The sequence below is a fragment of the Salmo salar genome, chromosome 09 (genome assembly GCF_965601325.2).
Source record: "Salmo salar chromosome 09, fSalSal1, whole genome shotgun sequence".
NCBI lineage: Eukaryota > Metazoa > Chordata > Actinopteri > Salmoniformes > Salmonidae > Salmo > Salmo salar.
In genome coordinates this window covers 58,407,501-58,425,000 of record NC_138299.1, presented here as the reverse complement: position 1 = coordinate 58,425,000, position 17,500 = coordinate 58,407,501, and the positions used below count along the sequence as shown (strand labels likewise).

General features: G+C 52.5%; 1 protein-coding gene across 7 annotated transcripts in view; it reads right to left on the bottom strand.

The window, feature by feature from the left end:
* The window catches only part of fgfr3 (fibroblast growth factor receptor 3), a 301,397-nt gene that overhangs the window by 162,769 nt on the left and 121,128 nt on the right, over positions 1–17,500 (bottom strand). The gene's annotated exons all lie outside the window — the stretch shown is intronic.

Below are 17,500 nucleotides of genomic sequence, written 5' to 3'. Positions count from 1 at the left end.
GTCTGTATCAGAGTGGAGCTGAGGCCTGAGGTCTGTATCAGAGTGGAGCTGAGGCCTGAGGCCTGTATCAGAGTGGAACTCTGGCCTGAGGCCTGTATCAAGGCCTCAGGCCCCAGCTCCACTCTGATACAGACCTCAGCTCCACTCTGATACAGGCCTCAGGCCTCAGCTCCACTCTGATACAGGCCTCAGACCTCAGATCCACTCTGATACAGGCCTCAGGCCTCAGCTCCACTCTGATACAGACCTCAGACCAGAGTGGAGCTGAGGCCTGAGGCCAGTATCAGAGTGGAAATGAGGCCAGTATCAGAGTGGAACTGAGGCCAGTATCAGAGTGGAAATGAGGCCTGAGGCCTGTATCAGAGTGGAACTGAGGCCTGAGGCCTGTATCAGAGTGGAACTGAGGCCTGAGGCCTGAATCAGAGTGGAACTGAGGCCTGAAGCCTGTATCAGAGTGGAACTGAGGCCTGAGGCCTGTATCAGAGTGGAACTGAGGCCAGTATCAGAGTGGAACTGAGGCCTGAGGCCTGTATCAGAGTGGAACTGAGGCCAGTATCAGAGTGGAACTCAGGCCAGTATCAGAGTGGAAATGAGGCCTGAGGCCAGTATCAGAGTGGAAATGAGGCCTGAGGCCTGTATCAGAGTGGAACTGAGACCAGTATCAGAGTAGAGCTGAGGTCTGAGGTCTGTATCAGAGTGGAGCTGAGGTCTGAGGTCTGTATCAGAGTGGAACTGAGGTCTGAGGCCTGTATCAGAGTGGAGCTGAGGCCTGAGGCCTGTATCAGAGTGGAGCTGAGGTCTGAGGCCTGTATCAGAGTGGAGCTGAGGCCTGAGGCCTGTATCAGAGTGGAGCTGAGGTCTTAGGCCTGTATCAGAGTGGAGCTGAGGCCAGTATCAGAGTGGAACTCAGGCCAGTATCAGAGTGGAAATGAGGCCTGAGGCCAGTATCAGAGTGGAAATGAGGCCTGAGGCCTGTATCAGAGTGGAACTGAGACCAGTATCAGAGTAGAGCTGAGGTCTGAGGTCTGTATCAGAGTGGAGCTGAGGTCTGAGGTCTGTATCAGAGTGGAACTGAGGTCTGAGGTCTGTATCAGAGTGGAGCTGAGGGCTGAGGCCTGTATCAGAGTGGAGCTGAGGTCTGAGGCCTGTATCAGAGTGGAGCTGAGGCCTGAGGCCTGTATCAGAGTGGAGCTGAGGTCTTAGGCCTGTATCAGAGTGGAGCTGAGGCCTGAGGCCTGTATCAGAGTGGAGCTGAGGCCTGAGGCCTGTATCAGAGTGGAGCTGAGGCCTGAGGCCTGTATCAGAGTGGAACTGAGGCCTGTATCAGAGTGGAGCTGAGGCCTGAGGCCTGTATCAGAGTGGAGCTGAGGCCTGAGGCCTGTATCAGAGTGGAGCTGAGGCCTGTATCAGAGTGGAGCTGAGGCCTGAGGCCTGTATCAGAGTGGAACTCAGGCCTGAGGCCTGAGGGCTGTATCAGAGTGGAACTGAGGCCTGAGGCCTGTATCAGAGTGGAACTGAGGCCTGAGGCCTGTATCAGAGTGGAGCTGACGCCTGTATCAGAGTGGAGCTGAGGCCTGAGGCCTGTATCAGAGTGGAGCTGAGGCCTGAGGCCTGTATCAGAGTGGAACTGAGGTCTGATGCCTGAGGCCAGTATCAGAGTGGAACTGAGGTCCGAATCAGAGTGGAACTGAGGTCTGAGGCCTGTATCAGAGTGGAACTGAGGTCTGAGGCCTGTATCAAATTGGAAATGAGGCCTGAGGCCTGTATCAGAGTGGAACTGAAGCCAGTATCAGAGTGGAAATGAGTCCAGTATCAGAGTGCAACTGAGGCCAGTTTCAGAGTGGAAATGAGGCCTGAGGCCTGTATCAGTCTGGAACTGAGGCCTAAGGCCTGTATCAGAGTGGAACTGAGAACTGAGGCCTGTATCAGAGTGGAACTGAGGCCTGAGGCCTGTATCGGAGTGGAACTGAGGCCTGAATCAGAGTGGAACTGAGGCCAGAATCAGAGTGGAATTGAGGCCTGAGGCCTGTATCAGAGTGGAACTGAGCTCTGAGGCCTGTATCAGAGTGGAACTGAGGCCTGAGGCCTGTATCAGAGTGGAGCTGAGGCCTGAGGCCTGTATAAGAGTGGAGCTGAGGCCTGAGGCCTGTATCAGAGTGGAGCTGAGGCCTGTATCAGAGTGGAGCTGAGGCCTGAGGCCTGTATCAGAGTGGAGCTGAGGCCTGAGCCCTGTATCAGAGTGGAACTCAGGCCTGAGGCCTGAGGGCTGTATCATTGTGGAACTGAGGCCTGAGGCCTGTATCAGAGTGGAACTGAGGCCTGAGGCCTGTATCAGAGTGGAGCTGAGGCCTGTATCAGAGTGGAGCTGAGGCCTGAGGCCTGTATCAGAGTGGAGCTGAGGCCTGAGGCCTGTATCAGAGTGGAACTGAGGTCTGATGCCTGAGGCCAGTATCAGAGTGGAACTGAGGTCCGAATCAGAGTGGAACTGAGGTCTGAGGCCTGTATCAGAGAGGAACTGAGGTCTGATGCCTGAGGCCAGTATCAGAGTGGAACTGAGGTCCGAATCAGAGTGGAACTGAGGTCTGAGGCCTGTATCAGAGTGGAACTGAGGTCTGAGGCCTGTATCAAATTGGAAATGAGGCCTGAGGCCTGTATCAGAGTGGAACTGAAGCCAGTATCAGAGTGGAAATGAGTCCAGTATCAGAGTGCAACTGAGGCCAGTATCAGAGTGGAAATGAGTCCAGTATCAGAGTGCAACTGAGGCCAGTTTCAGAGTGGAAATGAGGCCTGAGGCCTGTATCAGTCTGGAACTGAGGCCTAAGGCCTGTATCAGAGTGGAACTGAGAACTGAGGCCTGTATCAGAGTGGAACTGAGGCCTGAGGCCTGTATCGGAGTGGAACTGAGGCCTGAGGCCTGTATCAGAGTGGAACTGAGGCCAGTATCAGAGTGGAATTGAGGCCTGAGGCCTGTATCAGAGTGGAACTGAGCTCTGAGGCCTGTATCAGAGTGGAACTGAGGCCTGAGGCCTGTATCAGAGTGGAGCTGAGGCCTGAGGCCTGTATCAGAGTGGAGCTGAGGCCTGAGGCCTGTATCAGAGTGGAGCTGAGGCCTGTATCAGAGTGGAGCTGAGGCCTGAGGCCTGTATCAGAGTGGAGCTGAGGCCTGAGCCCTGTATCAGAGTGGAACTCAGGCCTGAGGCCTGAGGGCTGTATCATTGTGGAACTGAGGCCTGAGGCCTGTATCAGAGTGGAACTGAGGCCTGAGGCCTGTATCAGAGTGGAGCTAAGGCCTGTATCAGAGTGGAGCTGAGGCCTGAGGCCTGTATCAGAGTGGAGCTGAGGCCTGAGGCCTGTATCAGAGTGGAACTGAGGTCTGATGCCTGAGGCCAGTATCAGAGTGAAACTGAGGTCCGAATCAGAGTGGAACTGAGGTCTGAGGCCTGTATCAGAGTGGAACTGAGGTCTGAGGCCTGTATCAAAGTGGAAATGAGGCCTGAGGCCTGTATCAAAGTGGAACTGAGGCCAGTATAAGAGTGGAAATGAGTCCAGTATCAGTGTGCAACTGAGGCCAGTATCAGAGTGGAAATGAGGCCTGAGGCCTGTATCAGAGTGGAACTGAGGCCTGAGGCCTGTATCAGAGTGGACCTGAGAACTGAGGCCTGTATCAGAGTGGAACTGAGGCCTGAGGCCTGTATCAGCGTGGAGCTGAGGCCTGAGGCCTGTATCAGAGTGGAGCTGAGGTCTGAGGCCTGTATCAGAGTGGAGCTGAGGCCTGAGGCCTGTATCAGAGTGGAGCTGAGGCATGTATCAGAGTGGAGCTGAGGCAAGAGGCCTGTATCAGAGTGGAGCTGAGGCCTGAGGCCTGTATCAGAGTGGAACTGAGGTCTGAGGCCTGTATCAAAGTGGAAATGCGGCCTGAGGCCTGTATCAGAGTGGAACTGAGCCCAGTATCAGAGTGGAAATGAGGCCAGTATCAGAGTGGAACTGAGGCCAGTATCAGAGTGGAAATGAGGCCTGAGGCCTGTATCAGAGTGGAACTGAGGCCTGTGGCCTGTATCAGAGTGGAACTGAGGCCTGAGGCCTGAATCAGAGTGGAACTGAGGCCTGAAGCCTGTATCAGAGTGGAACTGAGGCCTGAGGCCTGTATCAGAGTGGAACTGATGCCAGTATCAGAGTGGAACTGAGGTCTGAGGCCTGTATCAGAGTGGAACTGAGGCCAGTATCAGAGTGGAACTCAGGCCAGTATCAGAGTGGAAATGAGGCCTGAGGCCAGTATCAGAGTGGAAATGAGGCCTGAGGCCTGTATCAGAGTGGAACTGAGGCCAGTAGCAGAGTGGAGCTGAGGTCTGAGGTCTGTATCAGAGTAGAGCTGAGGTCTGAGGTCTGTATCAGAGTGGAACTGAGGTCTGAGGCCTGTATCAGAGTGGAGCTGAGGCCTGAGGCCTGTATCAGAATGGAGCTGAGGTCTGAGGCCTGTATCAGAGTGGAGCTGAGGCCTGAGGCCTGTATCAGAGTGGAGCTGAGGCCTGTATCAGAGTGGAGCTGAGGCCTGAGGCCTGTATCAGAGTGGAGCTGAGGCCTGTATCAGAGTGGAGCTGAGGCCTGAGGCCTGTATCAGAGTGGAGCTGAGGCCTGAGGCCTGTATCAGAGTGGAACTGAGGTCTGACGCCTGAGGCCTGTATCAGAGTGGAGCTGAGGTCTGAGGCCTGTATCAGAGTGGAGCTGAGGCCTGAGGCCTGTATCAGAGTGGAGCTGAGGCCTGTATCAGAGTGGAGCTGAGGCCTGAGGCCTGTATCAGAGTGGAGCTGAGGCCTGTATCAGAGTGGAACTCAGGCCTGAGGCCTGAGGGCTGTATCAGAGTGGAACTGAGGCCTGAGGCCTGTATCAGAGTGGAACTGAGGTCTGAGGCCTGTATCAAAGTGGAAATGCGGCCTGAGGCCTGTATCAGAGTGGAACTGAGGCCAGTATCAGAGTGGAAATGAGGCCAGTATCAGAGTGGAAATGAGGCCAGTATCAGAGTGGAAATGAGGGCTGAGGCCTGTATCAGAGTGGAACTGAGGCCTGAGGCCTGTATCAGAGTGGAACTGAGGCCTGAGGTCTGAATCAGAGTGGAACTGAGGCCTGAAGCCTGTATCAGAGTGTAGCTGAGGCATGTATCAGAGTGGAGCTGAGGCCTGAGGCCTGTATCAGAGTGGAACTGAGGTCTGAGGCCTGTATCAAAGTGGAAATGCGGCCTGAGGCCTGTATCAGAGTGGAACTGAGGCCAGTATCAGAGTGGAAATGAGGCCAGTATCAGAGTGGAACTGAGGCCAGTATCAGAGTGGAAATGAGGCCTGAGGCTTGTATCAGAGTGGAACTGAGGCCTGAGGCCTGAATCAGAGTGGAACTGAGGCCTGAAGCCTGTATCAGAGTGGAACTGAGGCCTGAGGCCTGTATCAGAGTGGAACTGAGGCCAGTATCAGAGTGGAACTGAGGCCTGAGGCCTGTATCAGAGTGGAACTGAGGCCAGTATCAGAGTGGAACTCAGGCCAGTATCAGAGTGGAAATGAGGCCTGAGGCCAGTATCAGAGTGGAAATGAGGCCTGAGGCCTGTATCAGAGTGGAACTGAGACCAGTATCAGAGTGGAGCTGAGGTCTGAGGTCTGTTTCAGAGTGGAGCTGAAGTCTGAGGTCTGTATCAGAGTGGAACTGAGGTCTGAGGCCTGTATCAGAGTGGAGCTGAGGCCTGAGGCCTGTATCAGAGTGGAGCTGAGGTCTGAGGCCTGTATCAGAGTGGAGCTGAGGTCTGAGGCCTGTATCAGAGTGGAGCTGAGGCATGAGGCCTGTATCAGAGTGGAGCTGAGGCCTGTATCAGAGTGGAGCTGAGGCCTGAGGCCTGTATCAGAGTGGAGCTGAGGCCTGAGGCCTGTATCAGAGTGGAACTGAGGTCTGACGCCTGAGGCCTGTATCAGAGTGGAGCTGAGGTCTGAGGCCTGTATCAGAGTGGAGCTGAGGCCTGAGGCCTGTATCAGAGTGGAGCTGAGGCCTGTATCAGAGTGGAGCTGAGGCCTGAGGCCTGTATCAGAGTGGAGCTGAGGCCTGAGGCCTGTATCAGAGTGGAACTCAGGCCTGAGGCCTGAGGGCTGTATCAGAGTGGAACTGAGGCCTGAGGCCTGTATCAGAGTGGAACTGAGGCCTGAGGCCTGTATCAGAGTGGAGCTGAGGCCTGTATCAGAGTGGAGCTGAGGCCTGAGGCCTGTATCAGAGTGGAGCTGAGGCCTGAGGCCTGTATCAGAGTGGAGCTGAGGCCTGAGGCCTGTATCAGAGTGGAGCTGAGGCCTGTATCAGAGTGGAGCTGAGGCCTGTATCAGAGTGGAGCTGAGGCCTGAGGCCTGTATCAGAGTGGAGCTGAGGCCTGAGGCCTGTATCAGAGTGGAACTCAGGCCTGAGGCCTGAGGGCTGTATCAGAGTGGAACTGAGGCCTGAGGCCTGTATCAGAGTGGAACTGAGGCCTGAGGCCTGTATCAGAGTGGAGCTGAGGCCTGTATCAGAGTGGAGCTGAGGCCTGAGGCCTGTATCAGAGTGGAGCTGAGGCCTGAGGCCTGTATCAGAGTGGAGCTGAGGCCTGAGGCCTGTATCAGAGTGGAGCTGAGGCCTGAGGCCTGTATCAGAGTGGAACTGAGGCCTGAGGCCTGTATCAGAGTGGAGCTGAGGCCTGTATCAGAGTGGAGCTGAGGCCTGAGGCCTGTATCAGAGTGGAGCTGAGGCCTGAGGCCTGTATCAGAGTGGAACTGAGGTCTGATGCCTGAGGCCAGTATCAGAGTGGAACTGAGGTCCGAATCAGAGTGGAACTGAGGTCTGAGGCCTGTATCAGAGTGGAACTGAGGTCTGAGGCCTGTATCAAAGTGGAAATGAGGCCTGAGGCCTGTATCAGAGTGGAACTGAGGCCAGTATCAGAGTGGAAATGAGTCCAGTATCAGAGTGCAACTGAGGCCAGTTTCAGAGTGGAAATGAGGCCTGAGGCCTGTATCAGAGTGGAACTGAGGCCTAAGGCCTGTATCAGAGTGGAACTGAGAACTGAGGCCTGTATCAGAGTGGAACTGAGGCCTGAGGCCTGTATCGGAGTGGAACTGAGGCCTGAGGCCTGTATCAGAGTGGAACTGAGGCCAGTATCAGAGTGGAACTGAGGCCTGAGGCCTGTATCAGATTGGAACTGAGCTCTTAGGCCTGTATCAGAGTGGAACTGAGGCCTGAGGCCTGTATCAGAGTGGAACTGAGGCCAGTATCAGAGTGGAACTCAGGCCAGTATCAGAGTGGAAATGAGGCATGAGGCCAGTATCAGAGTGGAAATGAGGCCTGAGGCCTGTATCAGAGTGGAGCTGAGGCCTGTATCAGAGTGGAGCTGAGGCCTGAGCCCTGTATCAGAGTGGAGCTGAGGCCTGAGGCCTGTATCAGAGTGGAACTCAGGCCTGAGGCCTGAGGGCTGTATCAGAGTGGAACTGAGGCCTGAGGCGTGTATCAGAGTGGAACTGAGGCCTGAGGCCTGTATCAGAGTGGAGCTGAGGCCTGTATCAGAGTGGAGCTGAGGCCTGAGGCCTGTATCAGAGTGGAGCTGAGGCCTGAGGCCTGTATCAGAGTGGAGCTGAGGCCTGAGGCCTGTATCAGAGTGGAGCTGAGGCCTGTATCAGAGTGGAGCTGAGGTCTGAGGCCTGTATCAGAGTGGAGCTGAGGCCTGAGGCCTGTATCAGAGTGGAGCTGAGGCCTGAGGCCTGTATCAGAGTGGAACTCAGGCCTGAGGCCTGAGGGCTGTATCAGAGTGGAACTGAGGCCTGAGGCCTGTATCAGAGTGGAACTGAGGCCTGAGGCCTGTATCAGAGTGGAGCTGAGGCCTGTATCAGAGTGGAGCTGAGGCCTGAGGCCTGTATCAGAGTGGAGCTGAGGCCTGAGGCCTGTATCAGAGTGGAACTGAGGTCTGATGCCTGAGGCCAGTATCAGAGTGGAACTGAGGTCCGAATCAGAGTGGAACTGAGGTCTGAGGCCTGTATCAGAGTGGAACTGAGGTCTGAGGCCTGTATCAAAGTGGAAATGAGGCCTGAGGCCTGTATCAGAGTGGAACTGAGTCCAGTATCAGAGTGGAAATGAGTCCAGTATCAGAGTGCAACTGAGGCCAGTATCAGAGTGGAAATGAGGCCTGAGGCCTGTATCAGAGTGGAACTGAGGCCTGAGGCCTGTATCAGAGTGGAACTGAGAACTGAGGCCTGTATCAGAGTGGAACTGAGGCCTGAGGCCTGTATCAGAGTGGAACTGAGGCCTGAGGTCTGAATCAGAGTGGAACTGAGGCCTGAAGCCTGTATCAGAGTGTAGCTGAGGCATGTATCAGAGTGGAGCTGAGGCCTGAAGCCTGTATCAGAGTGGAACTGAGGTCTGAGGCCTGTATCAAAGTGGAAATGCGGCCTGAGGCCTGTATCAGAGTGGAACTGAGGCCAGTATCAGAGTGGAAATGAGGCCAGTATCAGAGTGGAACTGAGGCCAGTATCAGAGTGGAAATGAGGCCTGAGGCTTGTATCAGAGTGGAACTGAGGCCTGAGGCCTGAATCAGAGTGGAACTGAGGCCTGAAGCCTGTATCAGAGTGGAACTGAGGCCTGAGGCCTGTATCAGAGTGGAACTGAGTCCAGTATCAGAGTGGAACTGAGGCCTGAGGCCTGTATCAGAGTGGAACTGAGGCCAGTATCAGAGTGGAACTCAGGCCAGTATCAGAGTGGAAATGAGGCCTGAGGCCAGTATCAGAGTGGAAATGAGGCCTGAGGCCTGTATCAGAGTGGAACTGAGACCAGTATCAGAGTGGAGCTGAGGTCTGAGGTCTGTTTCAGAGTGGAGCTGAAGTCTGAGGTCTGTATCAGAGTGGAACTGAGGTCTGAGGCCTGTATCAGAGTGGAGCTGAGGCCTGAGGCCTGTATCAGAGTGGAGCTGAGGTCTGAGGCCTGTATCAGAGTGGAGCTGAGGCCTGAGGCCTGTATCAGAGTGGAGCTGAGGTCTGAGGCCTGTATCAGAGTGGAGCTGAGGCATGAGGCCTGTATCAGAGTGGAGCTGAGGCCTGTATCAGAGTGGAGCTGAGGCCTGAGGCCTGTATCAGAGTGGAGCTGAGGCCTGAGGCCTGTATCAGAGTGGAACTGAGGTCTGACGCCTGAGGCCTGTATCAGAGTGGAGCTGAGGTCTGAGGCCTGTATCAGAGTGGAGCTGAGGCCTGAGGCCTGTATCAGAGTGGAGCTGAGGCCTGTATCAGAGTGGAGCTGAGGCCTGAGGCCTGTATCAGAGTGGAGCTGAGGCCTGAGGCCTGTATCAGAGTGGAACTCAGGCCTGAGGCCTGAGGGCTGTATCAGAGTGGAACTGAGGCCTGAGGCCTGTATCAGAGTGGAACTGAGGCCTGAGGCCTGTATCAGAGTGGAGCTGAGGCCTGTATCAGAGTGGAGCTGAGGCCTGAGGCCTGTATCAGAGTGGAGCTGAGGCCTGAGGCCTGTATCAGAGTGGAGCTGAGGCCTGTATCAGAGTGGAGCTGAGGCCTGAGGCCTGTATCAGAGTGGAACTGAGGCCTGAGGCCTGTATCAGAGTGGAGCTGAGGCCTGTATCAGAGTGGAGCTGAGGCCTGAGGCCTGTATCAGAGTGGAGCTGAGGCCTGAGGCCTGTATCAGAGTGGAGCTGAGGCCTGAGGCCTGTATCAGAGTGGAGCTGAGGCCTGAGGCCTGTATCAGAGTGGAACTGAGGCCTGAGGCCTGTATCAGAGTGGAGCTGAGGCCTGTATCAGAGTGGAGCTGAGGCCTGAGGCCTGTATCAGAGTGGAGCTGAGGCCTGAGGCCTGTATCAGAGTGGAACTGAGGTCTGATGCCTGAGGCCAGTATCAGAGTGGAACTGAGGTCCGAATCAGAGTGGAACTGAGGTCTGAGGCCTGTATCAGAGTGGAACTGAGGTCTGAGGCCTGTATCAAAGTGGAAATGAGGCCTGAGGCCTGTATCAGAGTGGAACTGAGGCCAGTATCAGAGTGGAAATGAGTCCAGTATCAGAGTGCAACTGAGGCCAGTTTCAGAGTGGAAATGAGGCCTGAGGCCTGTATCAGAGTGGAACTGAGGCCTAAGGCCTGTATCAGAGTGGAACTGAGAACTGAGGCCTGTATCAGAGTGGAACTGAGGCCTGAGGCCTGTATCGGAGTGGAACTGAGGCCTGAGGCCTGTATCAGAGTGGAACTGAGGCCAGTATCAGAGTGGAACTGAGGCCTGAGGCCTGTATCAGATTGGAACTGAGCTCTTAGGCCTGTATCAGAGTGGAACTGAGGCCTGAGGCCTGTATCAGAGTGGAACTGAGGCCAGTATCAGAGTGGAACTCAGGCCAGTATCAGAGTGGAAATGAGGCATGAGGCCAGTATCAGAGTGGAAATGAGGCCTGAGGCCTGTATCAGAGTGGAGCTGAGGCCTGTATCAGAGTGGAGCTGAGGCCTGAGGCCTGTATCAGAGTGGAGCTGAGGCCTGAGGCCTGTATCAGAGTGGAACTCAGGCCTGAGGCCTGAGGGCTGTATCAGAGTGGAACTGAGGCCTGAGGCCTGTATCAGAGTGGAACTGAGGCCTGAGGCCTGTATCAGAGTGGAGCTGAGGCCTGTATCAGAGTGGAGCTGAGGGCTGAGGCCTGTATCAGAGTGGAGCTGAGGCCTGAGGCCTGTATCAGAGTGGAGCTGAGGCCTGAGGCCTGTATCAGAGTGGAGCTGAGGCCTGTATCAGAGTGGAGCTGAGGTCTGAGGCCTGTATCAGAGTGGAGCTGAGGCCTGAGGCCTGTATCAGAGTGGAGCTGAGGCCTGAGGCCTGTATCAGAGTGGAACTCAGGCCTGAGGCCTGAGGGCTGTATCAGAGTGGAACTGAGGCCTGAGGCCTGTATCAGAGTGGAACTGAGGCCTGAGGCCTGTATCAGAGTGGAGCTGAGGCCTGTATCAGAGTGGAGCTGAGGCCTGAGGCCTGTATCAGAGTGGAACTGAGGTCTGATGCCTGAGGCCAGTATCAGAGTGGAACTGAGGTCCGAATCAGAGTGGAACTGAGGTCTGAGGCCTGTATCAGAGTGGAACTGAGGTCTGAGGCCTGTATCAAAGTGGAAATGAGGCCTGAGGCCTGTATCAGAGTGGAACTGAGTCCAGTATCAGAGTGGAAATGAGTCCAGTATCAGAGTGCAACTGAGGCCAGTATCAGAGTGGAAATGAGGCCTGAGGCCTGTATCAGAGTGGAACTGAGGCCTGAGGCCTGTATCAGAGTGGAACTGAGAACTGAGGCCTGTATCAGAGTGGAACTTAGGCCTGAGGCCTGTATCAGAGTGGAACTGAGGCCTGAGGCCTGTATCAGAGTGGAACTGAGTCCAGTATCAGAGTGGAACTGAGGCCTGAGGCCTGTATCAGAGTGGAACTGAGCTCTGAGGCCTGTATCAGAGTGGAACTGAGGCCTGAGGTCTGTATCAGAGTGGAACTGAGGACAGTATCAGAGTAGAACTGAGGCCAGTATCAGAGTGGAACTGAGACCAGTATTAGAGTGGAACTGAGGCCAGTATCAGAGTGGAACTGAGGCCTGAGGCCAGTATCAGAGTGGAAATGAGGCCAGTATCAGAGTGGAACTCAGGGCAGTATCAGAGTGGAAATGATGCCTGAGGCCAGTATCAGAGTGGAAATGAGGCCTGAGGCCTGTATCAGAGTGGAACTGAGGCCAGTATCAGAGTGGAACTGAGGCCAGTATTAGAGTGGAACTGAGGCCAGTATCAGAGTGGAACTGAGGCCTGAGGCCTGTATCAGAGTGGAACTGAGGCCAGTATCAGAGTGGAACTCAGGCCAGTATCAGAGTGGAAATGAGGCCTGAGGCCAGTATCAGAGTGGAAATGAGGCCTGAGGCCTGTATCAGAGTGGAACTGAGGCCAGTATCAGAGTGGAAATGAGGCCTGAGGCCAGTATCAGAGTGGAAATGAGGCCTGAGGGCTGTATCAGAGTGGAACTGAGGCCTGAGGCCTGTATCAGAGTGGAACTGAGGCCTGAGGCCTGTATCAGAGTGGAGCTGAGGCCTGTATCAGAGTGGAGCTGAGGCCTGAGGCCTGTATCAGAGTGGAGCTGAGGCCTGAGGCCTGTATCAGAGTGGAACTGAGGTCTGATGCCTGACGCCAGTATCAGAGTGGAACTGAGGTCCGAATCAGAGTGGAACTGAGGTCTGAGGCCTGTATCAGAGTGGAACTGAGGTCTGAGGCCTGTATCAAAGTGGAAATGAGGCCTGAGGCCTGTATCAGAGTGGAACTGAGGCCAGTATCAGAGTGGAAATGAGTCCAGTATCAGAGTGCAACTGAGGCCAGTATCAGAGTGGAAATGAGGCCTGAGGCCTGTATCAGAGTGGAACTGAGGCCTGAGGCCTGTATCAGAGTGGAACTGAGAACTGAGGCCTGTATCAGAGTGGAACTGGGACCTGAGGCCTGTATCAGAGTGGAACTGAGGCCTGAGGCCTGTATCAGAGTGGAACTGAGTCCAGTATCAGAGTGGAACTGAGGCCTGAGGCCTGTATCAGAGTGGAACTGAGCTCTGAGGCCTGTATCAGAGTGGAACTGAGGCCTGAGGTCTGTATCAGAGTGGAACTGAGGACAGTATCAGAGTAGAACTGAGGCCAGTATCAGAGTGGACCTGAGACCAGTATTAGAGTGGAACTGAGGCCAGTATCAGAGTGGAACTGAGGCCTGAGGCCTGAATCAGAGTGGAACTGAGGCCAGTATCAGAGTGGAACTCAGGGCAGTATCAGAGTGGAAATGAGGCCTGAGGACAGTATCAGAGTGGAAATGAGGCCTGAGGCCTGTATCAGAGTGGAACTGAGGCCAGTATCAGAGTGGAACTGAGTCCAGTATTAGAGTGGAACTGAGGCCAGTATCAGAGTGGAACTCAGGGCAGTATCAGAGTGGAACTGAGACCTGAGGCCTGTATCAGAGTGGAACTGAGGCCAGTATCAGAGTGGAAATGAGGCCTGAGGCCAGTATCAGAGTGGAAATGAGGCCTGAGGCCTGTATCAGAGTGGAACTGAGGCCAGTATCAGAGTGGAACTGAGGCCAGTATCAGAGTGGAAATGAGGCCTGAGGCCAGTATCAGAGTGGAAATGAGGCCTGAGGCCTGTATCAGAGTGGAACTGAGGCCAGTATCAGAGTGGAACTGAGCCTAGTATCAGAGTGGAAATGAGCCCAGTATCAGAGTGGAACTCAGGCCAGTATCAGAGTGGAAATGAGGCCTGAGGCCAGTATCAGAGAGGAAATGAGGCCTGAGGCCTGTATCAGAGTGGAACTGAGGCCAGTATCAGAGTGGAACTGAGGCCAGTATCAGAGTGGAAATGAGGCCTGAGGCCAGTATCAGAGTGGAAATTAGGCCTGAGGCCTGTATCAGAGTGGAACTGAGGCCAGTATCAGAGTGGAACTGAGCCTAGTATCAGAGTGGAAATGAGCCCAGTATCAGAGTGGAAATGAGGCCTGAGGCCAGTATCAGAGTGGAAATTAGGCCTGAGGCCTGTATCAGAGTGGAACTGAGGCCAGTATCAGAGTGGAACTGAGGCCAGTATCAGAGTTCAAATGAGACCAGTATCAGAGTGGAACTGAGGCCTGAGGCCAGTATCAGAGTGGAAATGAGGCCTGAGGCCTGTATCAGAGTGGAACTGAGGCCTGAGGTCTGTATCAGAGTGGAACTGAGGACAGTATCAGAGTGGAACTGAGGCCAGTATCAGAGTGGAACTGAGGCCTGTATCAGAGTGGAACTGAGGCCTGAGGCCAGTATCAGAGTGGAAATGAGGCCAGTATCAGAGTGGAACTGAGGCCTGAGGTGTGTATCAGAGTGGAACTGAGGCCTGAGGCCTGTATCAGAGTGGAACTGAGGCCAGTATCAGAGTGGAACTGAGGCCTGAGGCCTGTATCAGAGTGGAACTTGGCTGTGACATTTGGAGCTGGATGTGTCTGAGCCTATGTGAGCATGAGCTACTAGATGTGTGGCAGGAATACGTGTGTGTGTGTGTGTGTGTGTGTGTGTGTGTGTGTGTGTGTGTGTGTGTGTGTGTGTGTGTGTGTGTGTGTGTGTGTGTGTGTGTGTGTGTGTGTGTGTGTGTGTGTGTGTGTGTGTGTGTGTGTGTGTGTGTGTGTGTGTGTGTGTAACTTGGCAGCAGCAGTTCTGCTCCCTCTCCTCAGCTCTGATGGAGTTGCCTGCTCCGCTCCGCCCATCTGACTGTGTGTGTCTGAAAATTGGAACTCTGGAGGTTTTAAACTAGACAGAAACCTCTCTCTTTCTGGACTATACCAACCTGGCAGAAATCAATACTTACCGCTAATCAAATATCTATTGACTGAAAGCTGTAGATATCAGTAGTTTATTGACTGGTTGTACTGTAAGGTCTATCAGGCAGACACAGTGGAAGTCGTGGTGACCTCCTGACAGTGACTAATATTGTTCGTCACGGTTGGTCATTACATAATTGGTTGATTAAAACATTACCCTCTTGGAGAGATATGGATAGAAACAGAGGGATAGAGAGTGGAGGGGAAAGGACAGCCAAACAGAGAGAGAGGGAGAGAAAGAGAGAGAGAGAGAGAGAGAGAGAGAGAATTATAGCAAACAATGGAGACTAATTTGACCCCAATAAATAACAGGGGATATGTGTCAACAGCAACAAAAACAATGTACTGAGCAAATGTCAAATTGGCTTTTTACCAAATTACCGTACGACAGACCACGTATTCACCCTGCACAACCTAATTGACAAACAAACAAACCAAAACAAAGGCAAAAAAGTTTCTCATGCTTTGTTCATTTAAAAAAGCTTTCGACACAATTTGGCATGAGGGTCTGCTATACAAATGGATGGAAATTGGTGTTGGGGGAAAAACATACGACATTATAAAATCCATGTACACAAACAACAATTGTGCGGTAAAAATTTGCAAAAAACACATTTTTTTTCCACAGGGCCGTGGGATGAGACAGGGATGCACCTTAAGCCCCACCCTCTTCAACATATATATTAACGAATTGGCGAGGGCATTAGAACAGTCTGCAGCACCCGGCCTCACCCTACTAGAATCTGAAGTCAAATGTCTACTGTTTGCTGATGATCTGGTGCTTCTGTCATCAACCAAGGAGGGCCTACAGCAGCACCTAGATCTTCTGCACAGATTCTGATAGTAAATCACAGTAAGACAAAAATAATGGTGTTCCAAAAAAGGTCCAGATGCCAGGACCACAAATACAAATTCCATCTTGACACCGTTGCCCTTGAGCACACAAAAAACGATACATACCTCGGCCTAAACATCAGCGCCAAAGGTAATTTCCACAAAGCTGTGAACGATCTGAGAGAAGAGGCAAGAAGGGCCTTCTACACCATCAAAAGGAACATAACATTTGACATACCAATTAGGATCTGGCTAAAAATACTTGAATCAGTTATAGAACCCATTGCCCTTTATGGTTGTGAGGTCTGGGGTCCGCTCACCAACCAAGAATTCACAAAATGGGACAAACACCAAATTGACACTCTGCATGCAGAATTCTGCAAAAATATCCACAGTGCATAACGTAAAACACAAAATAATGCATGCAAAGCAGAATTAGGCCGATACCCGCTAATTATCAAAATCCAGAAAAGAGACATTAAATTCTACAACCACCTAAAAGGAAGCTATTCTCAAACCTTCCATAACAAAGCCATCACCTACAGAGAGATGAACCTGGAGAAGAGTCCCCTAAGCAAGCTGATCCTGGGGCTTTGTTCACAAACACAAACAGACCCCACAGAGTCATCACCTACAGAGAGATGAACCTGGAGAAGAGTCCCCTAAGCAAGCTGGTCCTGGGGCTCTGTTCACAAACACAAACAGACCCCACAGAGCCCCAGGACAGCAACACAATTAGACCCAACCAAATCATGAGAAAACAAAAAGATAATTACTTGACACATTGGAAAGAATTAACAAAAAAACAGAGCAAACTAGAATGCTATTTGGCCCTAAACAGAGAGTACACAGTGGCAGAATACCTGACCACTGTGACTAACCCAAAATTAAGGAAAGCTCTAACTATGTATAGACTCAGTGAGCACAGCCTTGCTATTGAGAAAGGCCGCTGTAGGCAGACCTGGCTCTCAAGAGAAGACAGGCTATGTGCAACACTGCCCACAACATGAGGTGGAAACTTAGCTGCACTTCCTAACCTCCTGCCAAATGTATGACCATATTAGAGACACATATTTCCCTCAGATTACACAGATCCACAAAGAATTAGAAAATAAATCCAATTTGATAACGTTCCATATCTACTGGGTGAAATACCACAGTGTGCCATCACAGCAGCAAGATTTGTGACCTGTTGCCACAAGAAAAGGTCAACCAGTGAAGAACAATCACCATTGTAAATACAACCCATATTTATGGTTACTTATTTTCCCTTTTGTACATTAACTAGTTGCACATCGTTACAACACTGTATATAGACATAATATGACATTTTAAATGTCTTTATTCTTTTGTAACGTCTGTGAGTGAAATGTTTACTGTTAATTGTTTATTTAACTTTTGTTTGTTATCCTTTGGTAAATTAAACATATATTTCCCATGCCAATGTAACAGTATAGCTTCCGTCCCTCTCCTCGCCCCAAATTGGGCTTGAATCAGGGACCCTCTGCACACATCAACAACTGACACCCTCGAAGCATCGTTACCCATCGCGCCACAAAAGCCGCGGACCTTGCAGAGCAAGGGGAACAACTACTTCAGGTCTCAGAGCGAGTGATGTCACCGATTGAAACGCTGTTAGCACCCCGCTAACTAACCTGCCATTTCACATCGGTTACACCAATAAAGCCCCTTAAATTGAATTGAATTGAGAGAGATAGCCAAACAGAGAGAGAGAGAGAGAGAGGAGGGAAAAGGATAGCCAAAAAGAGAGAGAGAGAGAGAGAGAGAGGAGGGAAAAGGATAGCCAAACAGAGAGAGAGGAGGGGAAAGGATAGCCAAACAGAGAGAGAGAGAGAGAGAGAGAGAGATAGCCAAACAGAGAGAGAGAGAGAGAGAGAGAGAGAGGAGGGAAAAGGATAGCCAAAAAGAGAGAGAGAGAGAGAGAGAGAGAGAGGAGGGAAAAGGATAGCCAAACAGAGAGAGAGGAGGGGAAAGGATAGCCAAACAGAGAGAGAGAGAGAGAGAGAGAGAGAGAGAGAGAGAGGAGGGAACAGGATAGCCAAACAGAGAGAGAGAGAGAGAGAGAGAGAGAGAGAGATAGAGAGGAGGGAACAGGATAGCCAAACAGAGAGAGAGAGAGAGAGAGAGAGAGGAGGGAAAAGGATAGCCAAAAAGAGAGAGAGAGAGAGAGAGGAGGGAAAAGGATAGCCAAACAGAGAGAGAGGAGGGGAAAGGATAGCCAAACAGAGAGAGAGAGAGAGAGAGAGAGAGATAGCCAAACAGAGAGAGAGAGAGAGAGAGAGAGAGAGAGGAGGGAAAAGTATA